Genomic DNA, 20,466 nt, shown 5'->3' with positions numbered 1-20,466 from the left:
AACAGGTGCTGGAGAGGATGTGGAGAAATAGGAACACTTTTACACTGTTGGTGGGACTGTAAACCAGTTCAACCATTGTGGAAGTCCATGTGGCAGTTCCTCAGGGATCTAGAACTAGAAATACCATTTGACCCAGCCATCCCATTACTGGGTATATACCCAAAGGATTATAAATCATGCTGCTATAAAGACACATGCACACGTTTGTTTACTGTGGCACTATTCACAATAGCAAAGACTTGGAACCAACCCAAATGTCCAACAATGATAGACTGGATTAAGAAAATGTGGTACATATACACCATGGAATACTATGCAGCCATAAAAAATGATGAGTTCATGTCCTTTGCAGGGACATGGATGAAGCTGGAAACCATCATTCCCAACAAACTATCGCAAGGACAAAAAACCAAACACCACATGTTCTCACTCATAGGTGGGAATTGAACAATGAGAACACATGGACACAGCAAGAGGAACATCACACACCAGGGACTGTTGTGGGGTGGGGGGAGTGGGGAGGGATAGCATTAGGTAATATACCTAATGCTAAATGACAAGTTAATGGGTGCAGCACACCAACATGGCACATGTATATAGCATTAGGCGATATACCTAATGCTAAATGACAAGTTAATGGGTGCAGCACACCAACATGGCACATGTATACATATGTAACAAAACTGCACGTTGTACACATGTACCCTAAAACTTAAAGTATAATAATAATAATAAAAAAAAGTCTTCCTCAAAATTTAGAACAATGGAGGTTCATTTAGGTACAGAATAATGATTCTAGAAGGGAAATTCAGGGAGTTTACAGATTATTAGATAATATAGTTTCTGCGGGTTTCAAACATTGTTACTGAAATTCAGTGGGGTCTCATCATAGATGCATTTAACTTACTTGAATTAGATAAATGCAAAAACAACTTTAAGAAAAAAAATCTTAGTTGTTGGCTTTTGACTTCAAATAAGCCATATCCTGCTGGTGATTACAGGGGATTTTTAAAAGTAATTTTTCCCTTACTCAAATTTAGTCATAAGTACTAAATTTTGAATCTAATCCTCACATAACAGGAGGCTGCTGCAGTGTTGTCAACCTGAAAATGATGGCCAGCTTTTTAGTAGGATGATGTTAAAAGGCCTGCAGCCAAGACCATTCTTTCAGGAGACTCTATGTAAGGCACTTCACCTCCAGTGAAGTGACTCTCATTTCCTTATCTTCAAAGTTGAGGTAATAATTGTCACTTCCCTTCCATCATAGTAGGGTTTTTGTAATAGTCAAATCACATAATATATATTATCGTATTTGGTAAAATTCCAAAATCTTACCTGAATAAAGAGGATACAGATAGCCAAGAGAGAAGCACTACAAGTAGCCAGTTAGGTAAAGTGTCCCTTACTGGCATTCTAATTTCTTCACCCAGCTTTCAGCCCCAGAGAAGCTTCATTCTTTAAAATAGCTGTGTATACTCAATAAATTCAAATTGTCTCCTTACATTCTTTTTTTAACTTCCTGTAGGTGCTATCCTCCAACATCCCACCAAAACTAATAAGTGCCACATTGCCAAAGACATGGCCAACCTTGTCTTATTAGCCCCAGGAAAATAATTTGATAGGCTTCATCACTCTTTCTTCCTTCACACACTTTCTTCTTTTGGTTGCCAAGACACCACAGTTACTTGGATTTCCATTCTCTGAACTCTTAGTGGGATTCTTTGCTGGCTCTTCCTCATATTCTTTTCCTTTTCATGTTGGAATGCCACTGGGCATGATCTTTTAACTCTGTTCTCTTCTCTGTCTACCTATTGCTTTTATGACCTCATTCAATCACATCTATTTACTAATGAATCCAAAATTTATATCCCCATCCTGGATATTTAATCAGAACTCCACACTCAAATATCCAACTATCTAATATTTTCACATAGGTATTTATTAGAAATTAAAAACAATATTTTCAAAACAACGTCAGAAGCATGATCCAAAAAAGAATAAAGTTGATAAATTGAATGTCATTAAAATGAAAAACCATTGTACCGCGAAAGGCTTAATTAAGGAGGCATGTTCTTGGTATATTTGAGTAAGAACCTGTAAATTCTATTCCTTCATAAAGGCAATAAAAATGTTGGCAAAATTTGAATAAATCAACTTTCTCAGAATTCAGGATATTAGGCAAAGTCGCACAAAAATCCAAGGAGTGTTTGCTAATTTTTTTAAAAAAGTGAATCTCAGTAATAACAATGAGTTTTGTGACATTTTAACTTACCCTATTTCCATTACCCCATTTCCAGCTCTGCAACAACCTTGAAAATCAATAGTCTCACAACCATGAGAGCTGCAAAAGACAGGAGACCAGCAGCCAACAGATGGGGAAAAATTGATATTTGGCGTTTCTAAAAAGCCCCATACCCTGAGAACTAATACTAGTTGACCTGTCCGAAAATGTTCTGAGTAGCTCCATTCCTAGAGTTTATGTTTATTTGACCTAATTTAAAGGTCACTCTGTGCAAACAGTCCTATTCCTAGGGCATTTGTCAAAAGGAATCGGGGCAATTATTTAACATCACAGCAGTTTCAAGTATTAATATCTGTTGAGACTTACAAGAGGCTCCACAGAAGACTTAAAGGGGAAAACTGAGGAATGAGATGGCCATAGGAGGTTTATAAGCTTGTGAGAATCTGTAAGGCCACATACATGTGCAGATTGTGCTTATGCCCAGGAAAAACCGAAGAAGGCTCTAATATTTTCCCTCTGGTTAACCTCCAGGCTCTGTTCAAACAGGGAGTATACGCTAAGGCTGAGCAGTAAACTGCCTAACTCAGCATTGAAGGTATGCCTCAGCAAACACACAGAAACCCTACAAAGATTAGGAGGCTAATTTGTTCAAAGAATTTAAGAAAATCTCAGTCCAATATAATTATCTGGCCACTAAGATAACTGAGCAAAGACTACACTACAGTGCCAGACTACTCACACAGTGGCAAAACTACATACAACAAATAATACAGACCTTACAAATTAGTCCAGGAAAGTCACTAAACAAACCATCGACTAAAGCAACAACAACAAACCCTGGATCCAAACAAAAATTGGATTTCTAATGTTGCTACTTATGTTATTTAAAATGTCTAATTTAACAAAAACTAAAATTATGAGACAAACAGAAAAAGTATGGTGCATATGCAGGAAAAAAAAATCAGTCAACAGAAATTTTCCCAGATAAAGCCCAAATGTTGGACTTAATAGACAAAGACTTTAAATCATCCGTTATAAATATATTTAAAGAAAGAAAGGAAACTACATCTAAAGAACTAAAGAAAAGCATAAGAATGATGAGAATCAATATACATAAATATTCCATAGTTGAAAAGTACAAAATCTGAAGTGGTTATGGGATTCAACGGCAGATTTGAACTGACAAAAGAAAGAATCAGTAAACTTGAAGTCAGGTCAATTGAGATTATGCAATGTGAGGGACAAAAAGTAAAAAGACTGGAGAAAAATTAACAAAGCCTCAGAAACTGTGGGACATCACTGAGTATGGCAACATGTGCATAATGGAAATCTCAGAAAAGGAGAAGAAAAAACAAAGAAGCAAGAAAAAATACTTGAAGAAATAATTATCAAAACTTCCCAAATTTGATGAAAAACATTAATTTATAAATGTAAGAAACTCTAAAATCTCTAAGTAGGATAAACTCAAGCAGGTCCACACCTATACACATCATAAAATGCCTATTGAAAGACAGAGATTCTTGAAAGCATCAAGATAGAAGAGGCTCATGTACAGGGAATACTCCCTAAGATTAACAGATGACTTCTCATCAGAAAGCATGGAGGCCAGAAGGAAGTGGGATAGTATGTTCAAAGGGCTGAAAGACAAAGACCGTTAATGAAGAATTTTATTTTTTTATTATACTTTACATTCTAGGGTACATACGCACAATGTGCAGGTTTGATACATAAGTATACATGTGCCATGTTGGTTTGCTACACCCATCAACTCATCCTTTACATTAGGTATTTCTCCTAATGCTATCCCTCCCCCAGGTCCCCACCCCCAGACAGGCACTGGTGTGTGACGTTCCCCACCCCGTGTCCAGGTGATCTCATTGTTCAATTCCCACCGTTGAGTTTTTGCCTTCATTTCATTATTTACCCAGTAGTCATTCAGGACCAAGTTTTTTGTTTCCATGTAGTTGTGTGGTTTTGAGTGAGTTTCTTAATCCTGAGTTCTAATTGGATTGCACTGTGGTCTGAGAGACTGTTGTGATTTCTGTTCTTTTACATTTGCTGAGGAGTGCTTTACTTCCAATTATGTGGTCAATTTTAGAATAAGTGTGATGTGGTGCTGAGAAGAATGTATATTCTGTTTATTTGGGATGGATAGTTCTGTAGATGTCTATTAGGTCTGTTTGTTGCAGAGCTGAGTTCAGGTCCTGGATATCCTTGTTAACCTTCTGTCTCGTTGATCTGTCTAATATTGACAGTGGGGTGTTAAAGTCTCCCATTATTATTGTGTGGGAGTCTAAGTCACTTTGTAGGTCTCTAAGGACTTGCTTTATCAATTTGGGTCCTCCTGTATTGGGTGCACATATATTTAGGATAGTTAGCTCTTCTTGTTGAATTGATCCCTTTACCATTATGTAATGGCCATCTTTGTCTCTTTTGATCTTTGTTGGTTTAAAGTCTGTTTTATCAGAGACTAGAATTGCAACCCCTGCTTTTTTTTTGCTTCCCATTTGCTTGGTAGATCTTCCTTCATCCCTTTATTTTGAGCCTGTGTGCATCTTTGCACATGAGATGGGTCTCCTGAATACAGCACACTGATGGTTCTTGACTCTTTATCTAATTTGCCAGTCTGTGTCTTTTAATTGAGGCATTTAACTCATTTACATTTAAGGTTAATATTTTTGTGTGTGAATTTGATCCTGGCATTATGATTTTTGCTCATTATTTTGCCCGTTAATTGATGCAGTTTCTTCCTAGCATTGGTGGTCTTTACAATTTGGCCTGTTTTTTCAGTGGCTGGTACCAGTTGTTTCTTTCCATGTTTAGTGCTTCCTTCAGGAGCTCTTGTAACGCAGGCCTGGTGGTGACAAAATCTCTCAGCATTTGCTTGTCTGTAAAATATTTTATTTCTCCTTTACTTATGAAGCTTAGTTTGGTTGGATATGAAATTCTGGGTTGAAAATTCTTTTATTTAAGAATGTTGATTATTGGCCCCCACTTTCTTCTGGCTTGTAGGGTTTCTGCTGAGAGATCCACTGTTAGTCTGATGGGCTTTCCTTTGTGGATAACTTGACCTTTCTCTCTGGCTGCCCTTAACACTTTTTCCTTCATTTCAACCTTGGTGAATCTAACGATTATGTATCTTGGGGTTGCTCTTCTGGAGGATTATCTTTGTGGTGTTCTCTGTATTTCCTGAAATTGAATGTTGGCCTGCCTTGCCATGTTGGAGAAGTTCTCCTGGATAATATCCTGCAGAGTGTTTTCCAACTTGGTTTCATTCTCCCCATCACTTTCAGGTACACCAATCAAATGTAGATTTGGTCTTTTCACATAGTCCCATATTTCTTGGAGGCTTTGTTCATTTCTTTTTACTCTTTTTCTCTAACCTTGTTTTCTCACCTTATTTCATTAATTTGATCTTCAATCACTGATACCCTTTCTTCCACTTGATCAAATAGGCTATTGAAGCTTGTGCATGAATCACGAAGTTCTCGTGCCATTGTTTTCAACTCCATCAGGTCATTTAAGGTCTTCTCTACAGTGTTTATTCTAGTTAGCCATTCATCTAATCTTTTTTCAAGGTTTTTAGCTTCCTTGCAATGGGTCTGAACATTCTCCTTTAGCTCAGAGAAGTTTGTTATTACTGACCTTCTGAAGCCTACTTCTGTCAACTCATCAGTCATTCTCCATCCAGCTTTGCTCTGTTGCTGGCAAGAAGCTGTGATCCTTTGGAGGAGAAGAGGCACTCTAATTTTTAGAATTTTCAGCTTTTCTGCTTTGGTTTCTCTCTATCTTTGTGGTTTTATCTACCTCTGGTCTTTGATTTTGGTGACCTACAAATGGGGTTTTGGTGTAGATGACCGTTTTGTTGATGTTGATGCTATTCCTTTCTATTTGTTAGTTTTCCTTCTAACAGTCAGGTCCCTCAGCTGCAGGTCTGTTAGACTTTGCTGGAGTTCCACTCCAAACCCTGTTTGCCTGGGTATCACCAGCAGGGGCTGCAGAACAGCAAATACTGCAGAACAGCAAATATTATTGCCTGATCCTTCCTCTGGAAGCTTTGTCCCATAGAGGCAGCCGCCTATATGAGGTGTCTGTTGGCCCCTACTGGGAGGTGTCTCCCAGTTAGGCTACACGGGGGTCAGGGACCCACTTGAGGAGGCAGTCTGTCCATTCTCAGAGCTCAACGCCATGCTGAGAGAACCACTGCTCTCTTCAGAGCTGTCAGACAGTGACGTTTAAGTCTGCAGAAGTTGCCTGCTGCCTTTTGTTCAGCTATGCCCCGCCCCCCAGAGGTGGAGTCTAGAGGAAGTAGGCCTTGTTGAGCTGTGGTGGGCTCCGCCCAGTTAGAGCTTCCTGGCTGCTTTGTTTACCTACTCAAGCCTCAGCAATGGCAGACACCCCTCCCCCAGCCAGGCTGCCAACCTACAGATTGATCTCAGACTGCTGCGCCAGCAGTGAGTAAGACTCTGTGGGAGTGGGAGCCGCCAAGCCAGGCATGGGAGAGAATCACCTTGTCTGCCGGTTGCTAAGACCTTGGGAACAGCGCAGTATTTGAGCGAGAGTGTCCCATTTTTCCATGTAGTCTGTCACGGCTTCCCTTGGCTAGGAAAGGGAAATCCCCCAACCCCTTGTGCTTCCGGGGTGAGGCGATGCCCCACCCTGCTTCGGCTTGCCCTCTGTGGGCTGCACCTACTGTTCAACCAGTCCCAATGAGATGAACCAGGTACCTCAGCTGGAAATGCAGAAGTCACCCATCTTCTGCATTGATCCTGCTGGGAGCTGCAGACCGAAGCTGTTCCTTTTTGGCCATCTTGGAACACCCTCCTTATGAATAATTTTATATCTGGCAAACCTATCTGACAAAAATTAAAGAGAAATTAAGACATTGCTAGGTAAACAAAAACTGAGATAATTCATCCCTACCAAACCTACCCTACAAGAAAAACTAAAGGGAGTCCTTTAGGAGAAATGAAAACAAACTAGAGAGTAACTCTCATACAAAGAAATAGAAAGATTAATAAGGGTAATTACATAGGCAAATATGAGAAATAGTATAAATATATTTTAGTTTGTAACACTTTTCTTCTTGCATATGGTTAAAAGACATAAAACTGTGTCGATGTGCTTGAAATGTACTAACAAGTAATATGTATAATAATAGCACACAAGTAGAGAGGCAATGGAGCTATAGGAGAGCAAAGTTGATGTATACTATTAAAATTAAGTTGTAAGTTTGAATCCATAATAGATTGTTTTAAGTTAAGATGTTAATTGTTTTGCACAAAGCTTCGGCATGAAGCCCTAACACATCCCCTTTTGCTCAGGTCATCAGAACACTTATTCTATTTTATGGAATGAAGTGTTGCCCAATTCTGAAATCACAATAAAGCCAATTGAGATCTTAATTAAATTTATTGTAATTTTGTCTTTTGACACCAATCACTTGGTGAATGGATAAACAAAATATGACATATCCATACACCGTACTGTTCAGTTATAAAAGAGAATGAAATATCGATACATTTTATAACATGGCTGAACTGCAAAAGCATTATGTGAAGTGAAACCAGCCAGAAGCAAAGGACTACATATTATACAATTCCATTCATATGAAATCTGGAGAAATGTCAAATCTATAAGAAATCAAATTAGTGGTTGACTGGGGCTGGAGAAGGGAACAGAGATTAATTGTAAATATGCTAAAGGGAAATTTTCATGATTAAATCTTCTCAATTGGATTGAGAGAATTGTTGCACAACACTGTAAATTTACTAAAAATTATTGAATAAGATGCTTAAAATTTGTGATTTTTTGGTATATAAATTATACCTCAATACATGTAAATATACCTTAATATGTAAAATTCATAAAAGTTATAAGCATCATCCCATCTACCATTTACTTGCTTTAAAATTATTCAACAGATTCCTAATGTTCTTAAGCAAATTTCAAAATCCTGCATACTTGAGTCCCTGCTTGTGCTTCCAGATATATCCGACCCATATTTCCCTTCTCATTGTACACCAGGCCCCCTGGCTTTATTGACTCTCTCCTGTTCCTTCAAAAGCTCTACTTGGGGCCAGGCATGGTGGCTCATGCCTGTAATCCCAGCACTTAGGGAGGCCAATACAGGCAGACCATGAGGTCAGGAGATCAAGACCATCCTGGCCAACATGGTGAAACCTTGTCTCTACTAAAATACAAAAAATCAGCCAGGCATGGTGGTGCGCACCTGTAGTCCCAGCTACTTGGGAGGCTGAGGCAGGGGAATCACTTGAATCTGGGAGGCGGAGATTGCAGTGAGCCAAGATTGTGCCACTGCACTCCAGTCTGGCGACAGAGTGAGACACTGTGTCAAACAACAACAATAACAACAACAACAAAAACAGCTCTACTTGGTTCCTTTCTTACTCAGATCTTTGTTCTTCCTTCCTTCTTAAACATTTTTAGAGGTATAATTCATACCCCCAAAACTGCACATATTTAATGTCCACATCTTGATGAGTTTGGACATACGGGACATATGCACACACCAACGATACCATCACTGTAACCCAGGTACTAAACATATCCATTACCTCCAAATTTTCCTTGTGTTCTTTTGTGTGTGAGGCGTTTTGTTTTTTTTTTTCTGTCATTTGGAGTATTTTTCTTTTTGGCAAGAACACTTAGAATGAGACCTATGCTCTTATATTTTAAAGGATACAATACCATATTGTTAACTGCAGGTACATTTTTTCCCTCAGATCTTACAAATGAGCTGTCCTCTCTGCCTGCAAAGTGCATCCCACCCTCCCTTTTCTCCCTATTGAAGAGACATCTCACCAAAACACCACCAGTTGTGATCATATTATCCTCATTGTTTATGTGTATTATCTTCTTTGTTTATGTGTCTGTTTCTCTTGCCATCAGGGTAGTGACATTTTATCTCCGAGTGTCTAGAACAGTGTCTGGTACATGGTGTATGTTCAACCTATATTTACCTAATTAATGAACATAAAAGGGTCCTATCCTCAGCTCCTATTCTACTCTCTCTGCTATCATCTTTCAGTCTCCCAACTACCTACTTGACAGAACTAGCATAGTGTAGTACCAGTTCACCTGTTCAATCTCAATTTCAAAAATGGATCTTCTCTTTAATGTTTAGATTCTCATAAGATACATTGATCTCAGTAAATTATTGTTCTTATTCTATATCCCAATTCTTCTTCCACTTTTTTTCCTTAAAATTGGTTGTTGGCCCCTGACACAGAACACTTTTTCTTGTCAATGGACACATGTCGTTATGTATAAAACAAGCAATTGTTTAAGTCAGTCAATTTAAAGATGAAATTCAATATTTGGTCTCGCATACTACAACCCCTGGTTGCCAGGGAAAACATGGGAGACCTCATTTCTGGGAATTGTATTGATTTCATTTCACTTGCTGCTTTGGAAGCCATGGGCATAAAAAAGAGTAAGCAAATAACAAAGGAACTTAATGCTTTGAAAACTCAGAGGCACCATTTTCTAAGTCATTGTCAACCCCCATCCAACCACTGGTATCTGTGCAGATTTTAAAATGAACCCATGCTGTTTGCCATAAGTCTTATTTTAAACATGAAAGGTGCAAATCAATATATGGAAGTGGGCTGCAGGCAACCGTGAAAATGGGAAGTCCATTCCAGGCCTTGCAAAACTTTAAGCAGGGCTTCCAAACCCAAGCTGGCCCTAGTAACTGTTTTCCCAGCTCTCTCTCAAAGTAAGGAGAGAAGATAGAAATGAAAGTTAGAGGACTTTTGCCTTAAGAATCTACAGTGGGGGAGAGGAGCCAAGATGGCCGAATAGGAACAGCTCCGGTCTACAGCTCCCAGCGCGAGCGACGCAGAAGACGGGTGATTTCTGCATTTCCATCTGAGGTACCATGTTCATCTCACTAGGGAGTGCCAGACAGTGGGCGCAGGTCAGTGGGTGAGCGCACCGTGCGCCAGCCGAAGCAGGGGCGAGGCATTGCCTCACTTGGGAAGCGCAAGGGGTCAGGGAGTTCCCCTTCCAGGGGTAACAGACGGCACCTGGAAAATCGGGCCACTCCCACCCGAATACTGTGCTTTTCCGACAGGCTTAGGAAACGGTGCCCCAGGAGAGTATAGCCCGCACCTGGCTCAGAGGGTCCTACCCCCACGGAGTCTCGCTGATTGCTAGCACAGCAGTCTGAGATCAAACAGCAAGTCGGCAGCGAGGCTGGGGGAGGGGCGCCCGCCATTGCCCAGGCTCGCTTAGGTAAACAAAGCAGCCTGGAAGCTTGAACTGGGTGGAGCCCACCACAGCTCAAGGAGGCCTGCCTGCCTCTGTAGGCTCCACCTCTGGGGGCAGGACACAGACAAACAAAAAGACAGCAGTAACCTCTGCAGACTTAAATGTCCCTGCCTGACAGCTTTGAGGAGAGCAGTGGTTCTCCCAGCACGCAGCTGGAGATCTGAGAATGGGCTGACTGCCTCCTCAAGTGGGTCCCTGACCCCTGACCCCCGAGCAGCCTAACTGGGAGGCACCCCCCAGCAGGGGCAGACTGACACCTCACACGGCCAGCCAGGTACTCCAACAGACCTGCAGCTGAGGGTTCTGTCTGTTAGAAGGAAAACTAACAGAAAGGACATCCACACCAAAAACCCATCTGTACATCACCATCATCAAAGACCAAAAGTAGATAAAACCACAAAGATGGGGAAAAAACAGAGCAGAAAAACTGGAAACTCTAAAAACCAGAGTACCTCTCCTCCTCCAAAGGAATGCAGTTCCTCACCAGCAACGGAACAAAGCTGGACGGAGAATGACTTTGATGAGCTGAGAGAAGAAGGCTTCAGACGATCAAATTACTCCGAGCTACGGGAGGATATTCAAACCAAAGGCAAAGAAGTTGAAAACTTTGAAAAAAATTTAGAAGAATGTATAACTAGAATAACCAATACAGAGAAGTGCTTAAAGGAGCTGATGGGGCTGAAAACCAAGGCTCGAGAACTACGTGAAGAATGCAGAAGCCTCAGGAGCCGATGCGATCAAATGGAAGAAAGGGTATCAGCCCTGGAAGATGAAATGAATGAAATGAAGCGAGAAGGGAAGTTTAGAGAAAAAAGAATAAAAACAAACGAGCAAAGCCTCCAAGAAATGTGGGACTATGTGAAAAGACCAAATCTACGTCTGATTGGTGTACCTGAAAGTGATGGGGAGAATGGAAACAAGTTGGAAAACACTCTGCAGGATATTATCCAGGAGAACTTCCCCAATCTAGCAAGGCAGGCCAACATTCAGATTCAGGAAATAAAGAGAACACCACAAAGATACTCCTCGAGAAGAGCAACTCCAAGACACATAATTGTCAGATTCACCAAAGTTGAAATGAAGGAAAAAATGTTAAGGGCAGCCAGAGAGAAAGGTCGGGTTACCATCAAAGGGAAGCCCATCAGACTAACAGCGGATCTCTCGGCAGAAACCCTACGAGCCAGAAGAGAGTGGGGGCCAATATTCAACATTCTTAAAGAAAAGAATTTTCAACCCAGAATTTCATATCCTGCCAAACTAAGCTTCATAAGTGAAGGAGAAATAAAATACTTTACAGACAAGCAAATGCTGAGAGATTTTGTCACCACCAGGCCTGCCCTAAAAGAGCTCCTGAAGGAAGCACTAAACATGGAAAGGCACAACCGGTACCAGCCACTGCAAAATCATGCCAAAATGTAAAGACCATCGAGACTAGGAAGAGACTGCATCAACTAATGAGGAAAATAACCAGCTAACATCATAATGACAGGATCAAATTCACACATAACAATATTAACTTTAAATGTAAATGGACTAAATGCTCCAATTAAAAGACACAGACTGGCAAACTGGATAAAGACTCAAGACCCATCAGTGTGCTGTATTCAGGAAACCCATCTCACGTGCAGAGACACACATAGGCTCAAAATAAAAGGATGGAGGAAGATCTACCAAGCAAATGGAAAACAAAAAAAGGCAGGGGTTGCAATCCTAGTCTCTGATAAAACAGACTTTAAACCAACAAAGATCAAAAGAGACAAAGAAGGCCATTACATAATGGTAAAGGGATCAATTCAACAAGAAGAGCTAACTATCCTAAATATATATGCACCCAATACAGGAGCACCCAGATTCATAAAGCAAGTCCTGAGTGACCTACAAAGAGACTTAGACTCCCACACATTAATAATGGGAGACTTTAACACCCCACTATCAACACTAGACAGATCAACGAGACAGAAAGTCAACAAGGATACCCAGGAATTGAACTCAGCTCTGCACCAAGCGGACCTAATAGACATCTACAGAACTCTCCATCCCAAATCAACAGAATATACATTTTTTTCAGCACCACACCACACCTATTCCAAAATTGACCATATACTTGGAAGTAAAGCTCTCCTCAATAAATGTAAAAGAACAGAAATTGTAACAAACTGTCTCTCAGATCACAGTGCAATCAAGCTAGAACTCAGGATTAAGAATCTCACTCAAAACCGCTCAACTACGTGGAAACTGAACAACCTGCTCCTGAATGACTACTGGGTACATAACGAAATGAAGGCAGAAATAAAGATGTTCTTTGAAACCAACGAGAACCAAGACACAACATACCAGAATCTCTGGGATGCATTCAAAGCAGTGTGTAGAGGGAAATTTATAGCACTAAATGCCCACAAGAGAAAGCAGGAAAGATCCAAAATTGACACCCTAACATCACAATTAAAAGAACTAGAAAAGCAAGAGCAAACACATTCAAAAGCTAGCAGAAGGCAAGAAATAACTAAAATCAGAGCAGAACTGAAGGAAATAGAGACACAAAAAACCCTTCAAAAAATAAATGAATCCAGGAGCTGGTTTTTTGAAAGGATCAACAAAATTGATAGACCACTAGCAAGATTAATAAAGAAAAAAAGAGAGAAGAATCAAATAGATGCAAATAAAAAATGATAAAGGGGATATCACCACCGATCCCACAGAAATACAAACTACCATCAGAGAATATTACAAACACCTCTATGCAAATAAACTAGAAAATCTAGAAGAAATGGATAAATTCCTCAACACATACACCCTCCCAAGACTAAACCAGGAAGAAGTTGAATCTCTGAATAGACCAATAACAGGAGCTGAAATTGTGGCAATAATCAATAGCTTACCAACCAAAAAAAGTCCAGGACCAGATGGGTTCACAGCCAAATTCTACCAGAGGTACAAGGAGGAGCTGGTACCATTCCTTCTGAAACTATTCCAATCAATAGAAAAAGAGGGAATCCTCCCTAACTCATTTTATGAGGCCAGCATCATCATGATACCAAAGACTGGCAGAGACACAACAAAAAAAGAGAATTTTAGACCAATATCCTTGATGAACATTGATGCAAAAATCCTCAATAAAATACTGGCAAACAGAATCCAGCAGCACATCAAAAAGCTTATCCACCATGATCAAGTGGGCTTCATCCCTGGGATGCAAGGCTGGTTCAATATACGCAAATCAATAAATGTAATCCAGCATATAAACAGAACCAAAGACAAAAACCACATGATTATCTCAATAGATGCAGAAAAGGCCTTTGACAAAATTCAACAACGCTTCATGCTAAAAACTCTCAATAAATTAGGAATTGATGGGACATATCTCAAAATAATAAGGGCTATTTATGACAAACCCACAGCCAATATCATACTGAATGGGCAAAAACTGGAAGCATTCCCTTTGAAAACTGGCACAAGACAGGGATGCCCTCTCTCACCACTTCTATTCAACATAGTGTTGGAAGTTCTGGCCAGGGCAATTAGGCAGGAGAAGGAAATCAAGGGTATTCAATTAGGAAAAGAGGAAGTCAAATTGTCCCTGTTTGCAGATGACATGACAGTATATCTAGAAAACCACATTGTTTCAGCCCAAAATCTCCTTAAGCTGATAAGCAACTTCAGCAAAGTCTCAGGATACAAAATCAATGTGCAAAAATCACAAGCATTCTTATACATCAATAACAGACAGAGAGCCAAATCATGAGTGAACTCCCATTCACAATTGCTTCAAAGAGAATAAAATACCTAGGAATCCAACTTACAAGGGATGTGAAAGACCTCTTCAAGGAGAACTACAAACCACTGCTCAAGGAAATAAAAGAGGATACAAACAAATGGAAGAACATTCCATGCTCATGGGTAGGAAGAATCAATATCATGAAAATGGCCATCCTTCCCAAGGTAATTTACAGATTCAATGCCATCCCCATCAAGCTACCAATGACTTTCTTCACAGAATTGGAAAAAACTACTTTAAAGTTCATATGGAACCAAAAAAGAGCCCGCATCACCAAGTCAATCCTAAGCCAAAAGAACAAAGCTGGAGGCATCACACTACCTGACTTCAAACTATACTACAAGGCTACAGTAACCAAAACAGCATGGTACTAGTACCAAAACAGAGATATAGATCAATGGAACAGAACAGAGCCGTCAGAAATAATGCCACATATCTACAAGTATCTGATCTTTGACAAACCTGACAAAAACAAGAAATGGGGAAAGGATTCCCTATTTAATAAATGGTGCTGGGAAAACTGGCTAGCCATATGTAGAAAGCTGAAACTGGATCCCTTCCTTACACCTTATACAAAAATCAATTCAAGATAGATTAAAGACTTAAATGTTAGACCTAAAACCATAAAAACCCTAGAAGAAAACCTAGGCATTACCATTCAGGACATAGGCATGGGCAAGGACTTCATGTCTAAAACACCAAAAGCAATGGCAACAAAAGCCAAAATTGACAAATGGGATCTAATTAAACTCAAGAGCTTCTGCACAGCAAAAGAAACTACCATCAGAGTGAACAGGCAACCTACAAAATGGGAGAAAATTTTCGCAACCTACTCATCTGACAAAGGGCTAATATCCAGAATCTACAATGAACTCCAACAAATTTACAAGAAAAAAACAAACAACCCCATCAAAAAGTGGGCGAAGGACATGAACAGACACTTCTCAAAAGAAGACATTTATGCAGCCAAAAAACACATGAAAAAATGCTCACCATCACTGGCCATCAGAGAAATGCAAATCAAAACCACAATGAGATACCATCTCACACCAGTTAGAATGGCAATCATTAAAAAGTCAGGAAACAACAGGTGCTGGAGAGGATGTGGAGAAATAGGAACACTTTTACACTGTTGGTGGGACTGTAAACTAGTTCAACCCTTGTGGAAGTCAGTGTGGCGATTCCTCAGGGATCTAGAACTAGAAATTCCATTCGACCCAGCCATCCCATTACTGGGTATATACCCAAAGGACTATAAATCATGCTGCTATAAAGACACATGCACACGTATGTTTATTGCGGCATTATTCACAATAGCAAAGACTTGGAACCAACCCAAATGTCCAACAATGATAGACTGGATTAAGAAAATGTGGCACATACACACCATGGAATACTATGCAGCCATAAAAAATGATGAGTTCACGTCCTTTGTAGGGACATGGATGAAATTGGAAATCATCATTCTCAGTAAACTATCGCAAGAACAAAAAACCAAACACCGCATATTCTCACTCATAGGTGGGAATTGAACAATGAGAACTCATGGACACAGGAAGGGGAACATCACACTCTGGGGACTGTTGTGGGGTGGGGGGAGGGGGGAGGGATAGCATTGGGAGATATACCTAATGCTAGATGACGTGTTGGTGGGTGCAGTGCACCAGCATGGCACATGTATACATATGTAACTTACCTGCACATTGCGCACATGTACCATAAAACCTAAAGTATAATAATAATAATAATAATAATAATAGAAAAAAAAAACAAAACAAAAAAACTAACAAAACATGTACAGAATCTGTGTGATAGAAATGACAAATTGTTGATGAAATAAATGAAAGAAAACCTAAAAAAAAAAAAAAAAGAATCTACAGTGGATTAATTTCAAAATTCCTTTCTCTGTACCCTTTGGTTCTCCCCACATGGAGGTGAGCACTCCTCCTCTTCTTTCTTGTCCTCCATGATGGAGCCTATTACACCAAATTTAGCTGTGTGGATAAAAATTTGCCTCTTGTGCTTAGAAGGCAAAAGTTTAGTCTTACCTATTGATACTTAAACTCTTCCAATCTAAACTCATTTTATTTTGGGTAGCCAAATTTAGAGTTCTTCTCTCCCCCTTTCTCTTGGGAGATTATCTAAATTTCTAGCAGAATTACTTATCATCCTCATGTGAGGAAACCAATGGCTCTCTTGGTGTCCATGGGTGGTATGCATATTGTCCATTTTAAGGAATAGAAATAATAATTTTACTCAGAAACCTTTTCCATCTCCCCTCCCAATCCTTGTTTACTTGGGTCATGGCTCTGTCTTCACTGACATGACTGAGCTCTAAGACTCTGCTCTACTTACATTCAGGCTGTGTCTTGGACTTCTCTTGGTCTCTGCTATGGGGTTTTCTTGACCCGTTAGAGACACATGGCAGGAACCTTGGTTCTAAACTCTTCCAGGTTTCATTTCACTCAGGCATGTGGAGACTTTTAACCCTTATTCCCTGATAGGCTGGGTGCATTCTGCATTCAGAATGCTGCAATTCTCCCCCAGCCCCCCTCTGCATTTCCCCCAATATGTATCCTAATAAGCATATATTCCCTGTCCACTCTTTGGAGTTCACCTGAGTCTGGCATAGCAGATCAGGAATCCTGTTAAATAAGGCTCACAGCTCAGTTGCATTCAACTAGCAAAAATCCTAAGCATCCTTTTCTGCTTGATTTTAAATTTGACATGTTCAGAGGAGGAGGTTGCTTTCATAGAAACTTGCTTCTTTAATTAAATGAGAGTTTTGCTAATGACAGGATTCTATTAGCCACAATCTTTTACTAACAGATAGCTATTTATTTTATAAACTCAAATAGATTTTTCCTTTGAGCCAGTCTCAGTCAATGTTATGAGGTGATGGTTTGGCAACAGGAGGGCTCAGATAGTCCCCAGTGGTGATAGGGGAAAAACCCTCATCCGAAAGCACTGTTGTAAATAATTCGTATACAAAGCTTGTAAGCTTTGCTGTTTCCTACCAGGGAACAAAACTAAAAATGGGCTTGGTGAGAAGCTGTTCTGGGAGGTTCCTGGCATACCTTTAAACTACCTATAAAGCAGAGGGCTGTTGTAGACATAGCATGCAAAGAAAAATATGTGGTTTCATTTTTTTAAGGGGAGAGGCAGTTTAAAACAGATTCTTTGTGTATTCTATTGAAAATACTGTGTGTTTCTTATGAAAGGCTTTCTTTTCCACATGGAAACTGACATTCTCCTGCTCTCCTATTGCAGTTACAAAAATTCCAATATGGGAAAAACATTCTAATTCAGTCCAGAATTGAGCTTTCTACGTCATTTGAATCATGCCACAGTAGCTTCCACCTCTGTGTGTGCTAAGAAAACAAAAACAAAAACAAAACAAAACAAAACCGTGTTGACTAATGCTCCTCCTGAAAAAAAAAGACCACATAGTAATTACCTTTTCCTTTTTAAAAATGGAACAACAGTTACCCTTTGTAGATCCATAGCACCTACAGAGCTTAAAACATCTCTAGGCAACTTGAGAATGTACTATAATCCTAACCAGAAATAAAATGTAACAATATTCCCACTTTATGAATATTAAAATGAGATATGGGAAGAGAAGAAATTTCAAATCATACAAATATAATAATAACTCATATTTAGTGAATATTTAATAAGTGGTAAGCACTGTTCTAAATAATTCATGTACAAAACTCATTTAACCCACATCACAATCCTGTGAGGTTACTTCTATTATTACCCTCCATTTTTACAGATGTACAAGCAGGTATAAAGCAGTTAAGCTACTTGCTTAAGGTCACAAAGACTATATGTGATAGAGTTGGGATTTGAACCTTGGCAGCCTGAGCCCATTGTCAACACTCAACACTACACATGCTGCCTTTTTAATACATGTGTAGTGAAGCTTCATCATAGAGCAAACTGAAATCCTGTTTTCATATTAAGTAGCATTTAGCTATTCAGTGTGTTTTAAAATAAAAAAATAGGATTAGAAATTGTTCTCGGCCAGGTGTAGTGGTGCACACCAGTAAGCCCAGCACTTTGGGAGGCCAAGGCAGGAGGATCACTTCAGCCCAGGAGTTCAAGGCTGCAGTGAGCTATGATCTCACCATTGTACTCCAGCCTGTGTGACAGAGTGAAACCCTATCCTAAAAGAAAAAAAAAAGTGTTCTCTGTGATGGTAAATGAGGAAAAATTTAAGAAGGAAACCAAACAGATTTTCAAAGATTTAAACTGCCCTCCATATAGAGAGATTTAAATATAAGAGATAATAGCAATGTAGCTGGGCTTACCACTTTCTAGAAATTATTCTTTATAAAATAAACTCAAGGTTTTGTTTTGTTGAAATGTTATTTATCCATTCTAAAGACCTTTGTCAATTGAATCAGATGAAATATAAATATATATGAGAAGAACCTATGTTAATTTAATAGTTTATCAGTTTACTAAGTACCTCCCTATAGGCATCACATTTTTTACTTGTTCTTTTGCACAGTTGAAGAAGCAGAGGCCCAATGAAATAAGTGTCTTGTTCAGGGTCACATAGCTGTGAAGATATATGATTGTGATGTAAATCAACTCCATTTCTCTTTCAACTATACATATGGGATATTTTAGCACTTTGCCACTTATAGAGTGTTTTCATGTATGCATATTTACTATATTCTTGTAGTAGCCCCAGGGGGGTGATAGTATATAGCATTGAAAAATATGGACTTCCAAGTCAGATTGCCTTTGTTCAAATTCTGACCCTGCCATTTAGCAGGTGACCTTAGACGAGGTACTTAATCTTTTGGTGTTTCAGTTTACTCATCTCTTAAACAGGATTAAAATACTATCTATCTTGCAGAGAAGAGGGGAGGATGTGTAAGTATTAATTGAGATGCTATAAGGAAGACACCTAGAGTAGTGCTTGGAACAAGGTAATATACGTGGGCTTTTACACTCAGTGTATGTTAGTGCTTACATGGAGAAGCTTATTTTGTCAATTTTTTTCAAAATATATTTTTTCTTTTGAAAAAATAAATTTTATTGTGTATTGAGGTTTACAACATGACGTGATGGAATACCTATGGATAGTAAAATGATTATTATAGTGAAGTATATTGACATATCTATCATCTCACATAATTCCTTTTCTGTGACAAAAGTCACTAAAATCTATTTATTTAATGAAAACCCTTAATACAATTTTATCAACTTTAGTCTCATATTATACATTAGATGTCTAAACCTGTTCCTTCTACATATCTACTCTTTTGCATCATATGACCTATATCTCCCCATCTCCTCTCCCCCAACCTCCTTCCCCATCCATTGCAACCTGTTTCATTTTCTATCTCTGTATATCTGAGCTTTTTTTAAAGAAAAAATTATATTTCACATGTAAGTGAGATTATGCAATATTTTTCTTTCCGAGTCTGGCTTACTTTATTTAGCATAATGTCTATGTCCAAGCAGATTCATCCATGTTGTGGCAAATGGCAGAATCTCCCTTTTTAAGGCTGAATAATATTTCATTATATGTATGCCACATTTTCTTTATCCACTCATCCATCAACAGACATTTAGGTTGTTTTCATATCTTAGCTATTGTGAATAATGCTATAATAAGCTTGAGAGTGTGGATTTCTTTACAAGGTGGCGATTTCATCTCCTTTGGGTATACACCCAGAAGAGAAATGACTGAGTTGTATGGTAGTTCTATTTTTAACTTCTTCAGGAACCTCCATATTTTCCATAATGGCTGTATCAATCTACATTCCCACCAACATTGTACTTATTTGTGGCCATTTTATACATAAAAGAACTGTGGTTTCAAGTTGAATGACTTGTCCATTGAAGTGGAATCCAAACCCAATTCTACTGACTCCCAACCTACTTCTTTCTCACTGTACCAGCTTGTTTTATGTACAAATCTAGCCTTTACTGAATTTTATCCAAGTTGGACAATTATACACAGGGGTTCTAAATCAGGCATCCATCTGTGGAATTTAGGATTTCTGAGAACCCCCTACAATCATATGAAAAATGTACCTCTGTATATTTTTCTAGAAAAGGGCTTTTAGTTGCCATCAGATTCATAATAAAGGTCCAACACCCTTAAAGGTTAAGGGCCATTGATTTTGAG

Source organism: Pongo pygmaeus, chromosome 9 (genome assembly GCF_028885625.2).
Source record: "Pongo pygmaeus isolate AG05252 chromosome 9, NHGRI_mPonPyg2-v2.0_pri, whole genome shotgun sequence".
Classification (NCBI taxonomy): Eukaryota; Metazoa; Chordata; class Mammalia; order Primates; family Hominidae; genus Pongo; species Pongo pygmaeus.
Note: the sequence above shows the minus strand (reverse complement) of the source record.